The sequence below is a fragment of the Sinocyclocheilus grahami genome, unplaced genomic scaffold (assembly GCF_001515645.1).
Source record: "Sinocyclocheilus grahami isolate Dianchi unplaced genomic scaffold, SAMN03320097.WGS_v1.1 scaffold1176.1, whole genome shotgun sequence".
NCBI classification, from domain to species: Eukaryota; Metazoa; Chordata; class Actinopteri; order Cypriniformes; family Cyprinidae; genus Sinocyclocheilus; species Sinocyclocheilus grahami.
Genome location: NW_015506355.1, coordinates 40,793 through 59,144, shown reverse-complemented (window position 1 = coordinate 59,144; position 18,352 = coordinate 40,793). Strand labels below are relative to the sequence as shown.

Here is an 18,352-nt window from a genome sequence, read left to right as displayed (position 1 = left end):
CGAGAATACCCACTGCGCCATACTACCAAGTCCCTGCCTGTGTGTGTATCCTATGAGCACATCACGAAGAGAGAACTTGGGAACCTGGGGTAGAAGCCAGGTCTAGGTTGTAAAAGCAGACAAAAGTGTGTGGAGAGGACCAGCCCGCCACAGCACAAATGTCCTGCTGTTCGAAAGCTGACCGTGCATGCTTCGCTCCTAAACAAACGACACACAAATCGTGTGTATCCCCCGCCGCCAGATATCGTGGGCAGGGAGAAACACAGCGTTTGTAATGCCGTTCGCTCGCCATAGCTTTCTCATTGTTTTATATACTGTATATGAGTGCTTGTGCGGACAGACAACAGTAAATAGACAGACACATAAACAGGGCGCTACTGAAGGGCAGAAGCAGGTTTGCGCCCTGCCGGATGCGCTTTTATGCTTTCTGGTGCTTACGTCACCCTGCTCGTGACGTCTCGCTGCTCCATTGGACGGATTTGACACGTGCTTCAGAACGCGGTCACGCAAGGGCGTTCCCAAAGCGACTGGACGCAGCTCGAGTTCCTGAAGGGGAACTATAGGTTGTTGATTCTGACTTATTTAATTTATTTATTTATTTATTTTTATCAGAAGGGTATATTCTGTTCTAATTTAATTATGTAAATCATTTTTTTATTGTTTTCGTTGCAACGATGTTGCTCTGTACTTAAGAGCGTGCTCGCACAGGAAATGAAAATTTATAAAAACATTTTGGATAAAATTATCCAAAATGTTTTTATACATTTTCATCTGAGGAATCGTTTTCCGAGTTGTTTCTGTGTGCAAAGGGAAATAAAAGTTGTCTTACCCACTTGTTGAATCTGATTCGCCTATGTAAATCCTTGTTCCCTAATCGTGACAGCCCTATTCACAATACCCAGAACAGTCCCTTTATTTAACTGCAGCAACATGTGCTAATTCATATGATTAAACCACTTCTGAGCAGAAGTATATAAAAACTTCAATAAAAGCAAGAAATTGGTGCATTTACCATCAAGCACCTTTAAATAGTCCTTCAGAATAATCAAACGCTAGGATCAAGTTCTCTCATTTGAAAAATACAGATATACTAGCACACACTCGATGTTCCACTGAGCTACTTGAGAAGGTGAGGGGATTGTGGGTAAAGGATTTGTAGTGGGTCACAAGTAGGCGACAGGAGATCTACATGTCCTTCAGAAATGCATCTATGGTTACTCACTACTAATGTTAATGTCTGTGAGTGGGGATGCCACCAAGAGCCTCTTGTGTAGAAGGAGACTTGATTGACATGCAGAAGCTCTTTGCTTGTCAGATTATAACTCATGGGAGTGGGGTGTTGGTGTTGATTTACACATTTATTCATGAAAAGTGTCATAGATGTGTGCAAACCAATGGTTGTCTGTGTGTTTCAGTGTGTCTAAAAGTGTAACTGTAGACAGATAGATAAAACGTATCTTCTGGGGTTTGAAATGTTGAAACCTGATAACCTATTTATTCTTCAGCCAGGATGTGGATTGCATTTATTGTCGTTGTGGATTTTGTGACGTGTTTAAGTTACAGGTATCAGATCAAAGTCTTTAGAGTGACAATCAGTTTGGTGATGATTTCATTGTGACTCTCAAAATAAGAAATGAAAAAATGTGTCTTGAGGCACTTCTGTGGTTCTTTGGAAAACATGAACTGGTGCTTCAAAGAACCTAGATGTCACTCTTCCGACAACAGTCTGCGCTGTGCCTCGGCAACAGCGGGACCGCTGCCAGCGGGATCGCGAGCCTGGCCGCTCTCATCAAACGCAGCCAGGTGAGAGCGGAGCGTGCGCAGCGAGAGCTCGCAGTGATGACAATCAGCTGTTCGAAAGCTGACCGTGCATGCTTCGCTCCTAAACAAACGACACACAAATCGTGTGTATCCCCCGCCGCCAGATATCGTGGGCAGGGAGAAACACAGCGTTTGTAATGCCGTTCGCTCGCCATAGCTTTCTCATTGTTTTATATACTGTATATGAGTGCTTGTGCGGACAGACAACAGTAAATAGACAGACACATAAACAGGGCGCTACTGAAGGGCAGAAGCAGGTTTGCGCCCTGCCGGATGCGCTTTTATGCTTTCTGGTGCTTACGTCACCCTGCTCGTGACGTCTCGCTGCTCCATTGGACGGATTTGACACGTGCTTCAGAACGCGGTCACGCAAGGGCGTTCCCAAAGCGACTGGACGCAGCTCGAGTTCCTGAAGGGGAACTATAGGTTGTTGATTCTGACTTATTTAATTTATTTATTTATTTATTTTTATCAGAAGGGTATATTCTGTTCTAATTTAATTATGTAAATCATTTTTTTATTGTTTTCGTTGCAACGATGTTGCTCTGTACTTAAGAGCGTGCTCGCACAGGAAATGAAAATTTATAAAAACATTTTGGATAAAATTATCCAAAATGTTTTTATACATTTTCATCTGAGGAATCGTTTTCCGAGTTGTTTCTGTGTGCAAAGGGAAATAAAAGTTGTCTTACCCACTTGTTGAATCTGATTCGACTATGTAAATCCTTGTTCGGGGACACCCCTAATCGTGACAGCCCTATTCACAATACCCAGAACAGTCCCTTTATTTAACTGCAGCAACATGTGCTAATTCATATGATTAAACCACTTCTGAGCAGAAGTATATAAAAACTTCAATAAAAGCAAGAAATTGGTGCATTTACCATCAAGCACCTTTAAATAGTCCTTCAGAATAATCAAACGCTAGGATCAAGTTCTCTCATTTGAAAAATACAGATATACTAGCACACACTCGATGTTCCACTGAGCTACTTGAGAAGGTGAGGGGATTGTGGGTAAAGGATTTGTAGTGGGTCACAAGTAGGCGACAGGAGATCTACATGTCCTTCAGAAATGCATCTATGGTTACTCACTACTAATGTTAATGTCTGTGAGTGGGGATGCCACCAAGAGCCTCTTGTGTAGAAGGAGACTTGATTGACATGCAGAAGCTCTTTGCTTGTCAGATTATAACTCATGGGAGTGGGGTGTTGGTGTTGATTTACACATTTATTCATGAAAAGTGTCATAGATGTGTGCAAACCAATGGTTGTCTGTGTGTTTCAGTGTGTCTAAAAGTGTAACTGTAGACAGATAGATAAAACGTATCTTCTGGGGTTTGAAATGTTGAAACCTGATAACCTATTTATTCTTCAGCCAGGATGTGGATTGCATTTATTGTCGTTGTGGATTTTGTGACGTGTTTAAGTTACAGGTATCAGATCAAAGTCTTTAGAGTGACAATCAGTTTGGTGATGATTTCATTGTGACTCTCAAAATAAGAAATGAAAAAATGTGTCTTGAGGCACTTCTGTGGTTCTTTGGAAAACATGAACTGGTGCTTCAAAGAACCTAGATGTCACTCTTCCATAGCAATGATACTTAGAACCTGTACAATGATCTGAAGGACTTCTGAAGTACTGAAACATGGAGAAATGTTTTTTTAAAGAGGCATACTGCCTCAATCTCAAGAACCCAATAAAAGTTATTTTAAAAGGAATAGTTCACAAAATTGAAAGTTTGTCATTATTAACCCTCATTTACTCAAAAAATAATATAAAATCAAATAAAAGCTAGTTTCCTAATCTAGTTGCCTAATAAACCTAGCATTGCCCAAAATGCATACTTTTGGCGCTTTGACGAATTGCTAAATGCATAAATGTAAAAAAAATTAAGTTACAGGTATCAGATCAAAGTCTTTAGAGTGACAATCAGTTTGGTGATGATTTCATTGTGACTCTCAAAATAAGAAATGAAAAAATGTGTCTTGAGGCACTTCTGTGGTTCTTTGGAAAACATGAACTGGTGCTTCAAAGAACCTAGATGTCACTCTTCCATAGCAATGATACTTAGAACCTGTACAATGATCTGAAGGACTTCTGAAGTACTGAAACATGGAGAAATGTTTTTTTAAAGAGGCATACTGCCTCAATCTCAAGAACCCAATAAAAGTTATTTTAAAAGGAATAGTTCACAAAATTGAAAGTTTGTCATTATTAACCCTCATTTACTCAAAAAATAATATAAAATAAAATAAAAGCTAGTTTCCTAATCTAGTTGCCTAATAAACCTAGCATTGCCCAAAATGCATACTTTTGGCGCTTTGACGAATTGCTAAATGCATAAATGTAAAAAAAAAATTTTAAATCTATCAGCTTAAACAGTAGAGCATGGTGCTAACCACACTAAGGCCATAGGTTTAATTCCCAAGGAAAGCAAGAAGTGAAAAATCTGTACCTTGAATGCAATATAAGTTGTTTTGGATTTTTTTTTTAATGCTCCCAAATGCATAAATCTAATGTAAATATACGTATGAACTCTGGAAGGCATAATTCAATTAACAAGTTTAAAAATAACCAGAAATCAATAGATGGTTAATGCATTTCCCCATTGTATTCACATTTTTTAAAATTTGTTTTATTTTATATTTATTTATTATTTTGCTATTATGAAAATGAGTACTATAGAAATTGTACAATTTATCTTTGGTGTTCCACAGAAGACAGATTTGCATCAACGTGAGAGTGAGTAAATGATGATAGAATTCTTATTTTGGGTAAATTATTCCTTTAGGACTATGACTGTGCTAAACCTCTAATACTCCTCCATGTAAATATAAACATACATTTATAACTGCATTTATAATTTTCATATTCCAGATGACTTGGTAGCACATAATCATCTTTATTAGATACACGTATCATTTGATTGCGTGGGTGCTCTGTCATTGTATTAATTAGCTATTTATTAGTCATGTTAACTGCATTGACTTTGATATTAAAATAAAATAAATTTTAGATTTACACTTATACTCACAGTTCTATGGCCTTGTTCCACATGATGACATATCCAGATAAAATGAAGGATTCGATGTTCACTATGTGTGTATTTCCACGTTCTGTCCCCACGTAAAGCCACTTACTTTGAAACGGAAGATGACAAAATGTGATCCTAAAAGAGAGATGAAAAGAAGAGGAATCATATTTGTGAAAGAGAGAGGGAGAGAAGAGTTAACACAGGATATGTTGGCATCATATTAAAGTATGCAATTAATATCTCACTATATAGAACCAGCAAGCCAATAATGACCATTGTAACTAATATACTTCAAGATTTTGATTCATATGCACGCACAACAATCATATTTTATCCAATTACATAGCAGCCAGTCACCATTTTCTTCAGAAAGCTGCAGATGTAATTACAAAACCCTATAAGAGTGTAATGGGCATTATTGTACATATATTCATTACCAGAATAGACAGGAAACTGTACAAAAAAACTAAATAATTACAAATGATGTATGTGTAAGTGTACCGTTCTGCTCAAACTCACATTTTTCAACATGTCCTTGCTAATCATTTGAACTAGGGTTGAACTGTTAATTAAAATCTGAATCACAAAATGGCCTTGTGTGATTATTAAACTGGAAAAAGGCTTCAACTAAATGAAATAAATATATGGTATGCATGCAGTGTGGGCTTCAAAGTGAAGGGGCGGTGCTTTATTTTGTCTCTCGACTATTACACAAGCACACATGGGCCTCACGGTAGGATGTTTTCACATTCTGCTCATTTCAATGGTCTCATTGCATGTTGGCAATAGATGAATGCTGTGCACAAACTCCATCACTGCAGGTGGTTGAGTTTGCTTCCCTTTAAATCCGTGGTGTAGTCTGCTTGTAATGTGCATGTGCAAAACAGTCTAGGTAAACATTCATGTAATTCCAAAATTTTTGTTGTTGTTGTGAGTTACTTTACAAACCTGGCAGGGACGAGTCTCTCTGTCAGGTTTGTAAAGTAACTCTCACCAACAAAACACCATGCAAACATCAAAATTGCTTATTTATTCTTTGGAAACTGTAATTATTTTCAGGATTATTAAATGTTTAGAAAGTTCAAATGAAGTGCATTTATAAAAAGAGCACTCTTAAAATATAAATATTTTATAACATTATAAACAAGAGTTATATGAACAGAGTAGTTGACAGCATTTATACAGATCATCAAAACAAAACAAAACAAAACAAAACAATTGTCAACAACTGTCAATCTTTCTCCAGATCAACAAAACAAAACAAAAAGCAACAAAAACAAATCAATTGTCAACTGTTATCAACAAGTGTCAGCTGAGTTGACAGCATTTCTACAGATCATCAAACACAAAACAAAACAATTAATTATTCTTTAAAAAATGAAATTAACAACCACAAGAAATGTGTCTTGCTGAACCACACTGAAGGCCAGTTCATTATCTTCTCTACAAAACACCATGCAAACAACAAAATCCAACAGTTATTGTTTTATTTAGCACATATTTATTGTACATAGACCAACATTAAAAAAACACCACAGACAGAAAATCCTGTGTGAACAACCCCTAAATCTACACCTTAGTTTATCTTTATCGTCAGTTTAGTCTTATGGAAATAAATTGACATCTAAAATACACTTTTTGTACAATCTATTCAATGCTGTCTTAAATGATCTTCATGTGGGGGTTTCCGTCAGCAAATATTGATAAACAATACGTAATTGTGAAAAATACGATTATTTTAATTCATGAAATAAATGTTATACTTTTTTTTTAATCAGAGACAAATCTTGAAGTCATTCGTGTTCAGAGGCAGTGATTCATAGCTCTCTGTGGTTCTCTGTTTCTTTAGCAGTTGGAAGTAACACTTCTCACACTTGTTCATGCAGTTGCCTGGTTTGGCTCTGCTCTAGGGCTCATGCCAGTCAAACGTCAGCCCCTCTTGGGTACACTTGTGTGTATTTTGGGATGCAACAATTAATTGGAACACGATTACCTCAAGACAAACTAGAGCTAATGAGACATGAATGAGATGAGAGTGACACTGACTCTTAGATTTTAACATGTGTTTTTAAATAGGTTTCTTATTCCTAATGATGCAATCTAGACCATTCAACCCTGCATTGTCTATTCTAGAAAACAACGTATATGACAAAATTATTCTCCCCACGCTGGTGTGTTTGTGTGTTTATTTTCATAGCATGCCACTGTCTCTCCAGTGTCATCAAAAGGTTAAAAGAAAAGAGTAAGATTATATTTGCCTGATGCTTACTACGTTAATTGCAAAATAATTACGAAATTAGGCAGACTATTAGCACTCTGATTTATCTCTGCTACTGTCACAACAGAAACTCTCCAGGGAATGTGTCTAATATCACGCCACATATTTCTACACATGTAAACAGTGCTTAGCATTAAAAATGAGGTGAGCACTTCTTATTCTTAATGCTGAACATGATATTTTATGTTTTCATTCATTAAATATTATATGTGGCTAACTGTGGCTCTCTAAAATGTCAACTCCTGGCTCATCCAGTGCTGGGAGTTTGGGGCAAGATTACCTGTTTGTCCAAAAAAAGTATTTTTAAAAGTCTTGATAATATGAAGTATCCAGTGAGTAATTATGAAAATGATCAATAAAACTATCACATATCCAGGGTCTGTTTAAGACTTCATGCTGAAATCCATCCAGTGGCATCATCAATCATCCTTATAAGCAGGTTAACTAGAAAATAAAGACCAGCACACGGTAATTCACTGCTGTCCACACTCATCACATCTCTCTCTGTTTTCCTCCCCTCACGCCCCTGGGGTCCTCAGACAGTCGGGGTGATTGGAAATGAAGGTTGCGAGATGCTGGACAGACAGCTAAACTTGTCAGGGATAGAATGCTAATGGAGCACCTGGCCATGCTAATGTGTGGTTTTCTGTTTCTGATTGCAACACATGGAAAACCCAGATTATAAAATGATCACCAATATTGGTGATTAATGGCATTCAGGGAGCAACTGTTTTAAAATGCTCTTTTGTTGGTTTGTGGATAAGTAATTTAACCCATTGTAGCCCTCTGAGGCAGCCAAGGTCAAAACCACACAGTCCAAAAGAGATGTGGATGTGTCTGATTGGACAAAAATCAGTGCAGTGCTGGATAAATATTTTTTCCTGTTTTTCAGATCTGTTTGCTAGAAAAAGAGAAAGTGGAATTTAAGTATGTAAACTACCATCCAAATTTTGGGGTCAGTAAGATTTAAGATGTTATTCAGGAAGGAGGCATTCAACAGATCGAAAGTGTTATTTTTTTTTTATTATCTTTTTAACTTTCTAAAAAATGTATGGTTTCCACAAAAATAATCAGCCCAACACTGATACTTCAACATTGCCAATAATAAAAATGTTTCTTGAACAGCAAATCAGCATTTTAGAATGCTTCCTAAAAAAATAATGTGACACTGAAGACTGGAGTAATGGTTGCTGAAAATTTAGCTTTGCATTAGAGGAATAAATTAAATTTTACATATAATACATATAAAACAGTTATTTTACATTGTAATAATATTTCAAAATAATATTTAATATTGTAATAATATTTCATTACTTCTTTCAAAAACATTAATGGGGTCATATGATGCGATTTCAAGTTTTCCTTTCTCTTTGGAGTGTTACAAGCTGTTTGTGAATAGATAAGATCCCTAAAGTTGCAAAGACTAAAGTCTCAAACCCAAAGAGATATTCTATTTAAAAGTCAAGACTCGTCCACGCCCTCCTAAAACACCTCGTTTAAACACATCCCCACATGTCTATGTCACAGTGTGGGAAGATTTGCATAACACCGCCCAAATGTTTACGCAAAGAAAGAAGGCGTAACTTTGATTCTCGCTGTAGTATTGCTGCTGCCATGTCGTGAAGACGCTGTGTTTTGTTGCGAAAGTGAAAATACTTCACAATTAGAAATCACAATTAGAAATCAGCGGTTAAGTTGTATTTACAACACTGTTCCAGAACGGTTCAAACCAAATATTTGTGTGTGTGCAACGCATTTTACGGAGGGCTGTTTCCTTAACCTGGGAGAGTAGACTACAATGCTGTCTGTTCTGACTCACAGCCTATAAGTATGTTTTCATATTTAAAGAATTTGCCACTGACTATTCAAACATGAGTTTTGAGCAGTGTAGAGTAGCGCTTGTTGTTTGTCATTTCTCCGATCACAAATGCAGGCATGGTTTTATGTTTATGCGTAAAAAGACAGTATAAGTCATTATAATCAGTAATTATGTCCCCACTGGATGCAACAAATGCCTCGTTTATAATGGGTTTTATTGGTTTTGTCTCGTCGCACCGGGACACGGCATCACAGTATGGTAAGGGGCGTAACACTTCCGTCACACGCTTGAGGTATTCGGCCAATCACAACGCACTGGATAGCTGGCCAATCAGCGTACACCTCGCTTTTCAGAACAATGAGCTTTGTAAAAATTGACGCGTTTCAGAAAGGCGGGGCATAGAGGAGAAACAATAATGTACAGTATGTGGAAAATAATGAGTTTTGAACCTTAAACCACAAACATTTCATTACACCAAATACACAAAATAATGTTCTTTTTTAGCAACGTCATATGACCCCTTTAAAAAATAAAATCTTAAAGACCCCCAAATTTTGAATAGCACTATACGTCTGCTAAAAGTAATTTTTGTCAACATTTAAGATACATTTCAAAAGGCACCACTGAATGACTCCAAACTTCCACATAGTTTTGTTCTGCATAGTTTGGGCTAAGCATGCCTTGAATACAAATGTCAGATGAATTGATCAGCTAAAACAGAACGTCACAGGACTACACAATTCTGTTGTGCGATGAAAGTGTCTTGTATTTTTGCGACAGACAAGCATGCTGAGTGTCTTGAATCAGTCTTATAGCCCCCCTGAGTCTCTCTCCTGACCCTGCTGAGCTGAAAATCTCTGTCATCTGACACAGCCGTGCACGAAAGTATGCACCCAACCGTGTTCACACACACACTCAGACAGGCACCTACTGATCTGAGAAAACATTTCTCATTACATGTGAATTTGCATAATTTTAATAAAGCCAAATATAAAACACTTCAGGGTCAAAGCACACACATAAGATAGAAGAAATCCCTGTCAATGAGTGTGAAACTGTCACGGTGGGAGAAACCATGACTTTATTTGTTTGTTCCAGACGGTCTGATGAGGTGATGAACACAATCATCAGTTATTACGGAGGGGAACAAAACTCATTAGCCATACCAAGAAAACACAGAGCGTAGAAAAATCTCTATCACACACCACCTCAAGCTTTCAGGCTTCGGATGAATATGAACCAAAACTTTAACAACAATGTTAATGTTATATTTTAAGTTCTGTTGCACAATATGCTCTATGACACTCATTAATCAGGCTTCTCAGTTTGATGCCGATCTAATGCTTGTGTCCCATGTGGTTTCTGAGTATTATAATCGATCATAAAGACTTCACAGTGTGAAAAATGTGTCAAAAAAACAACAATGGTCAAATATACACTAACAATTGAAATTTATGGATTTGGTTCGATTTTGATCCAATGAATCGGATCAAACTTTCATTTGAATTTTAATCAGGCTTCTCAGTTTGATGCCGATCTAATGCTTGTGTCCCATGTGGTTTCTGAGTATTATAATCGATCATAAAGACTTCACAGTGTGAAAAATGTGTCAAAAAAAACAACAATGGTCAAATATACACTAACAATTGAAATTTATGGATTTGGTTCAATTTTGATCCAATGAATCGGATCAAACTTTCATTTGAATCAAACTCAATCAAATCAAATGAGGTGTTTACATGAAGGATTTTCAGTCTGATTGAGCCATCAATCCGATTACTAATGGCTCATTTGGTTGCATGTAAACAATTTTTAGCGCAAAAAAAACTAATTTAGTAAACATTTCTCATGACTGTTTTCCCACCCTCTATCTGACCCTGACAATTATACTGATCTCTTTTTTATGCTGTGCCTTTAAGACTTCAATATAAACACCCTCATTGTATATGAAATATTAACAGCTCTGTCCTGCGCTCTCACACAAGCCGCAGGTTTGTTGTCGGATCCAACATAGCCTCACTGCATTGTGACATGTTCACGAAACAACAAATGATCGTGCTGCTAGAATGCTAAAGTATCATTATGAGTATTCATCATCAATCTGGTATCAAATGCATTTGTTGAGGGTAAATCCGTTAACTTTCTCTCTGGATCAAACATCACAAAAACATTTCCTCCTTTTATTCTTTCTTTCCTGTTCCACGGCAATCAATGCAGTGATAAGAAGCCACATTTGGACAAGGTCCTCTTACACGTCAAGTGATTAGGTGGTGAAGGAATCAACAAAATAAAAAAGAAAGAAAGAAAGACTGTTCATGACTCTCTCTTCAACTCGCTCAAGGTCTCTCTGTTTGTACAGTTTCTCTGCTAAAACTTCCTGAAAGGTTTCTATACTTCTAAACAACTCCAAGAGGCCATTAACCATAATGCAACTGTCACATTTCACAGCTCTGAATGAGAGCGACATTTATTAGAGCTGACCCGGAGTCATTCAACAAGGGAAATAGAGTAACAAAAGCCACATTAGTCATACCTAGTGGGTCAGTTTCCATTACGTGAATAGTGCACAGTTTGAGAAGCACAGTCATAAGTCATAAGAAAATTAAATAAGGGCTTAAACTACTGAGTTATGCTCAGTAGTTAAAGATCTCATTAAATGTTTAACAAATCAAATTTCCATTTCAATGTCAACATTTTTCCAACTAAAATAGGTTGCTACCTTTAAAGGGATTGTTCATCCAAAAATAAAAATTCTTACATTAATTACTCACACTCGTCGTTCCAAACCCATAAGAGCTTTGTTCATCTTCGGAACACAAATTAAGATATTTTTGGATGAAATCCGAGAGCTTTCTGACCCTCCCATAGACAGAAATGCAACTACCACGAGAGTACCATGACACATGTGGTGTTGCTGACGCAGGAGCCAGTGTTCTGACGTAGAACCCGGATGCGGCTTGTTTGCAAGCAGAATAATTCACACGCATGCACCATGGTACTCTCATGAACGCACAGTAAAGACTGACATGGAAATTGGAAGAAATTGTTGAATAAAGTCATTGTTTGTTTTCTTTGTGCACAAAAAGTATTCTCGTAACTTTATAACATTACGGTTGAACCACTGATATCACATGAACTATTTTATCGATGTCCTTACTACCTTTCTGGGCCTTGAGCATGTCAGTTACATTGCTGTCTATGCAGGGTTCAGAAAGCTCTCGGATTTCATCCAAATATATCTTAATTTGTGTTCCGAAGATGAACAAAGGTCTTACGGGTTGGGAACGACATGAGGGTGAGTAATTAATGACAGAATTTTCCGTTTTGGGTAAACTATCCCTTTAAGGCTGTTACAAACTGCTCCAACAAACACCTACATATGGAAACATTTTAAGTGCTTATTTTATAGAAAATTATATCATACATGTATTTATAAAAACATGGTTTTTTTTGGTTTTCATGTGGTCTTTAAGATACCTAAAGGTATGAAAATGTGTAATGTAGGGTAGCATAGTAAGGTTAATGCTATATTTTTTATGATGGATTTATCTTTCTTTTTCTTTTTTTATAAATACTGTATTGTGCCCATTGCATTTTTGAGAAGAAAATCCTCACTACTTGCTCAGAAATAAACCAGAAGAGAGAAGACAGGAGCTACAACATTTTACAATATTGAGGCTTGGCTTCAGCCTCTGCAGCCTTGAGCTATCCGTGTTTACTTTATCACATATTCATTCTGACCAATGCTCGGCAGCTTTGGACTGTCAGCAACTTCAAGTTGAAATATTGAGATGGATTCTCACTTTCAATGTAAAATTAAATAAAGAAAAATCTTCTTTTTTATGAAATCATTGGGAAGTTCATTTTTGACTTGATATATTATGTGTGCTATGTGCACATGCCTGAAAAACACAATCTTGTACTGTATATAAGCTCTACTCACCGCTCTCTGTTGAATTTGAGAGAGTGTAGGATAGCCGGACGTCGCTGTCGCAAATTCCAGAGATGCAGCGTATCGTCCGCACAAGCTGTGACCAGAGCCCCCTATGAACACATAAGTGTAACAACAACACTCAATCCATGCAATGAGATGGTAAGTTTACACCAATTTTAACAATCAAAGAAAGTTACATTAAATGTATGACACTTTAGACACACTTTTAGTTTTTTTTAGGTCTCAGTGGCACAGCTCGTGGCATCAGCCATTGTGCTTTTTCATGTGACAAAATATTATATTAAATAAGTCAGTTTTCTATTTGTGACCTAAAACATGCATTTTATATAATATTGAACCTAATAGCACATATGGAATTGAATTGTATGTCTAAAGTGTGTTTCCGTTTCCACTTCAATGTCCTAAAATTCTATGATGAGGAAAATTATGCAGTATATAATGCATCTTCCAGGTCACAAATGAAATAAGAATTTACTCATATAGTTGCTAGGAAATGATAAACCTTAATTTATTCTGTCACATCGATATGTTTCAGTCTGTATAACTTTGCTGTTTTCTCATGCATTTCATGCATATTTCATGATATTAAAGTCCTCCTTGGATAGAGACTGGAACAGTCTGAAGAGAGAGAATTACTTGCCACAAGTAATGCTGTGCTCTATGTATTACAAGACTCTGGATGGTGTTCATGGTTAATGGAGGAGAGAGAGGGAAGGGAGCAAAAAGTGATGAAAGTGTCTAAAAGTGTGAGTGTGAGAAATCTGACAATGTCAGGATGACAAAGGTCTTTCTGACCCATTTTATCTGGAAGCCCTTTATAATTTTGAAGTCAATATATCTAATTTTCTTTTCAAATGCTGGCTGCAATGTTCAGGCAGCAAATAACGCATGACAAACCTGGAAAAATGAATGGCATTTCATGTCGGGGATGAGAACATTTCAGTATTAATGTGAACTCGCTTTGTCAAATCACTGCCTAATTTGAGGGTAATCATGGGCCAGCAGGAAGTCTCTAAACACTTTATCTTCATGACTTTGTGAGTTTGTCTCCATCTTTGTTCTTTCTCAGTGCATTGAATCCAGATCCATCAGTCAGGTGACTGACAACTGTGTTTCCATGGAGATAATGTTTAGGTAAACACAGATTGCACCAGCACACCAAAGGACAAAAGCAGAGAAAAACAGATGTCGAGAGGGAATTTTAGTGTTGTGTCAAAGTCAATGTGAATTCACATTCGCGACCCATTATAATTCCGTAACATGATATTTTCCAAGTGAAATGGGATTTTCAAAAAGAAAATAAATTGTGCACTTCAGGATTTGGTTAGATGGTAAAAGTGAGTGTTGCACACAAAAATGGAACCAATTAAAAAATATTATAATAATAATATACTGTATACATATAAACTGGGATGAAATAAAATAAATTGATGAGGAAGTACTAAAATTTCTAAAACTATAACAAATAAAATAAAGCTAAATGTGCATATTAAAAAATAATTTAAAATGACAACAAAATGACTCAAACTTATAGAAGATTAATAAATATGAATAAATACTATAATAGTATATAAACAATATTAAAAATTACACAGATGAGAGTTTGCTATTTTGGCTATTGTCCTAGTCTGCATGGCCTAAGTGATGTCAGCAGGAAAGGGAATTTGTTTCAGAAGAAGATACAGTTGCAAAACAATCACATTTTTTCTTTGAATTAACATGCAATGATGAATATGAGCGATAGTGGAGAGTGTACCTAAATTGCTATAATCCAAAATGGCCACCATGGCAACTCTCCCACTTTCCCTCTTTTGTTAACGCACTAACTTCTCGTTATTCATGAGATGATGCAGCATGTGTGCATAAGAGCGAGACAGAGAGGCTGAGAAACATTCAGCACTTGACACGTCTGATGGGAAGTAATGACTGACTGCATTAACACCACAGGGCTGAGAGGGAAGGCGGCTCTTGACCTAAACGAATTCCTCTGCAGAGCCAAGCCTGCATTTACACACACATGCTGTCTATCCTAAACTACAGATTAAAACACACACATATGCACTTTGCCCTCCTACGTGATTTCTACATATGCTGCACACATGAAAATGTGCTGTAATATATGTGTGCCTGCAAGTGTGGGTGTTCGGTACCTCGTTGATGAGAAACTGCAGTTGGAGAACTGCCGCCCCACTCTCATGCTGGCAATGACAGTCCACTCCTGGCCGTCCCAGACTGATGACATCAGAGAGTTAAGGAAAAGAGGACAGTCATTTACAATGAAACTTTGATGCTTCAAGGTTGTACTTTCAACACTTTCCATACAGCAATAAAAGCTGGATTAAAACCGATAGACAGCATACCGACCCAAGTCAAAACTCTCTGAAGGACTATGCATGAAGTTTAAAAGCTCTAAAAAAACTCAAACCCAGTTTGGTGTGTGTGTGTAACAGAAAGAGAGAGAGACTGCAAATCTGTGCCACAAGCTAATGGACTCATAAAGTGACATTAAGAGCACTGACTACAAAATCAGCTCCTCACACTGTTTTAAACAGATCTTCCTGTAGGAATTTGCTTAATGATTTATCTCAACTGTCCACACACACACACACACACACACACACACGCAGCGATCGATCACAAGACAGACGGAAAGGGAAGAGCATGATGCCATTTGTCTCTCCTCTTATCTAAACGTGTGCACACAGCTGTGTCCGATCACTTCAAAAGACAGTAAAATACAGGTAATAACAAAGGAGGAAAATGCTTTCATGACTGATACAAGGTCAAATGCATCCAGTATCATTCAGACCACAAGCAGAAGTTTTTTATATAAATATCCACCTGTATAGTGTATATACTTTCTATTCATTAAAGAATCATAAAATAAAAATGTATGACAGTTTCCACAATAATAAACTGTTCTCAACATTGAGAATAATAAATGCTTCTTGAGCATCAAATCAGTATATTAAAGGGTTCATATGATGCTGCTAAAAAGAACATTATTTTGTGTATTTGGTGCAATGAAATGTGTTTATGCGGTTTAAGGTTCAAAAAACATTTTCCACATTACTGTACATTATTGTTTCTCCGCTATGCCCTGCCTTTTTGAAAAGCATCGATTTTTACAAAGCTTTGAATCATCAGTGGCAACGAAAAACACAGCGGCCTACTGTGAGGGGAAGCGTGTGCTGAGGCCGGGATAGACAACAATACTACAGCGAGAATAAAAGTTACGCCTTCTTCTTCACGACATGGCGGCAGCGGCAACAACAATACTACAGCAAGAATAAAAAAACATTTGGGTGGCGTTATGCAAATCTTCCCAAATCGTGACATAGACATGTGGGGGCGTGTTAGAACGAGCCGTTTTAGTTAGGCGTGGTTGACTTAACTTTTATAAAGAATATCTCTTTGGATTTGAGACTTTAGTCTTTGCAACTTTACAGATCTTCTTTATGCACCAAGAGCTTGTAACACTCCAAAGAGAAAGGAAAAATTTAAATCGCATCATATGACCCCTTTAAAATGATTTCTGAGGGATCATGTGACACTGAAGACTGGAGTAATGACTGCTGAAAATTCTGCTTTGCCACCTCACAAATGAATTTAATTTTAAAATATTTTGTTTTGTAATAAAAAAAATTTGCTGACTTTTTTCTGACTTAAGTTTCTTAGTTAAGAATATGGGTTGCAGCTCTTAATTTTTAACTCTAAAAGTGCATTAGATAGAATAATTTAACTTTAAAATGTACAAAATGTTAATTTTTTCCCAATTCTTCATTTGTCTTTTTTTTTTTAAATATCGCAATACATAACGTTTCGTGGACTTCATATTATCGCATCGTGAGATTTTGATATCATTACATCCCTAATATATTACAACCCACAAGGGTTACCCATTACAGGCCTACACCTAAACCACAAATATAAATGCACAGCTATAGTCTAGGTGACAACAAACAAGCTTGCAGTCTCGCATCCATCAAATAGTAAAAAAGCCTTTACATGAAATTATGTTAAAATAAATGCCTGCCAAATGCATAAATGTAAATGTATTATGATCCTTTGTTTTCAATCCGAGCACTCCCGGGCTAAAAGCCTGACGGTGTATACAAATTTGACAATACTAACTTCCTTTCAACTATACAAACTCTCTCCAAAGCATCACTGTCCATTGACATGTCAATGTACCAAAACATGCAAAATGATTGGCAGGCAGAGAGGCGCCTCCAAGGTTTTTTTCGGTATCATGCGTGGGCTCTGATTTGCTCAGATTTTTATTTATTTTTCTGTCAAAGAGACAGGTGTGATTTCTCAGGACTATCTAATATATTTCAGTGATATCTGTCAGGTAGCAGGTCATTTTATGCATGAACACAGGAACACATGAACTCGCTTTAAACACAGGATCCCAAGGCCATTAAACACAACAGAGCAATCAAACGGTCAAACATGCACTTTTATTTGCCCTTCTGTCCCGCTGCTGCTCACCCAATCACACAATCAAAAGTTCATACTGCACACTGAAGGAAAAAGACAGAACGTTCTAGAATAAACCCCTACATTCAATATGTGTGTGAGTGAGAGTTTGTGTTTTGAGGACGATAGGTCATAGGTATAATTGTTCTGCATGCTTGATTGGCTCTTAATTGCGCTTAGTTAAATTGTGTTCACAAACATGGGCGTTCAACCCACATGTTCAGAAATCAAGTTGTTCAGTAGTGCCTGGGATAGAAATCACCACTGAACACACACAGACCAATGCACAAACTCCAGATGAAACCATGTGCTTTATATATCGACTGCACAAATGGCTTGCTAATAAGGTGAACATCCACTCGCAGATAAACCACAGGCTCAACTCAGCTACACAGCCTCTATAAAACATCACTTTAGAGATTTTTTTCCCGTGCACCACCAAGTATTTTTAACCTTGTTTTTGAAGATTCTATAAAGCCTTGGTTATATTTAAGTATTTGACAGACATAGATTTCTAATGACTTGGTTGTATTTTAATGAAATCCTTGCATTTAATGCAATGCATTAACATTAATGTCAATGTATCTCTCTGTTAGCTTTTATTTATGACTTCCATCATCTTTTTTATCAGCTTACTTACTGTTAGCTTACCTACTTCTAATGTACGCAATTTAAAATGTATGTTAGGGCTTTACCCTATAACAATTACTGTATCATATTGATGGACACATTTCTAAGGCCTCTAAATAATAATAATACTTAATAAGGAAAAGGAAAGAAAAGCAAGGAAAAGGCCTTTTAGTATATCATCACTGTTTTGCATGTTAGTGACAACTGATATTTTTAGGCATTTATAAGCAGTCAGCTATATTATATGTTATAGAGATTTCATTGACTTACATTACAAGCTAACATAATTTAATCTTACTTTTTGGCCATATAAACATAAGCAACTGCACCA

The 18,352-nt window shown here is 36.8% G+C and overlaps 1 long non-coding RNA gene across 1 annotated transcript; it reads right to left on the bottom strand.

The window, feature by feature from the left end:
- Positions 1-4,863: 4,863 nt before the first annotated feature.
- On the bottom strand, positions 4,864-15,135 carry LOC107567643 (uncharacterized). Its single transcript, XR_001606665.1, has 3 exons — positions 15,060-15,135; positions 12,898-12,998; positions 4,864-4,992 (listed from the first exon to the last, which is right to left on the bottom strand). It is a non-coding gene; the product is annotated as an uncharacterized lncRNA (long non-coding RNA).
- Between the last annotated feature and the right edge of the window lie 3,217 nt (positions 15,136-18,352).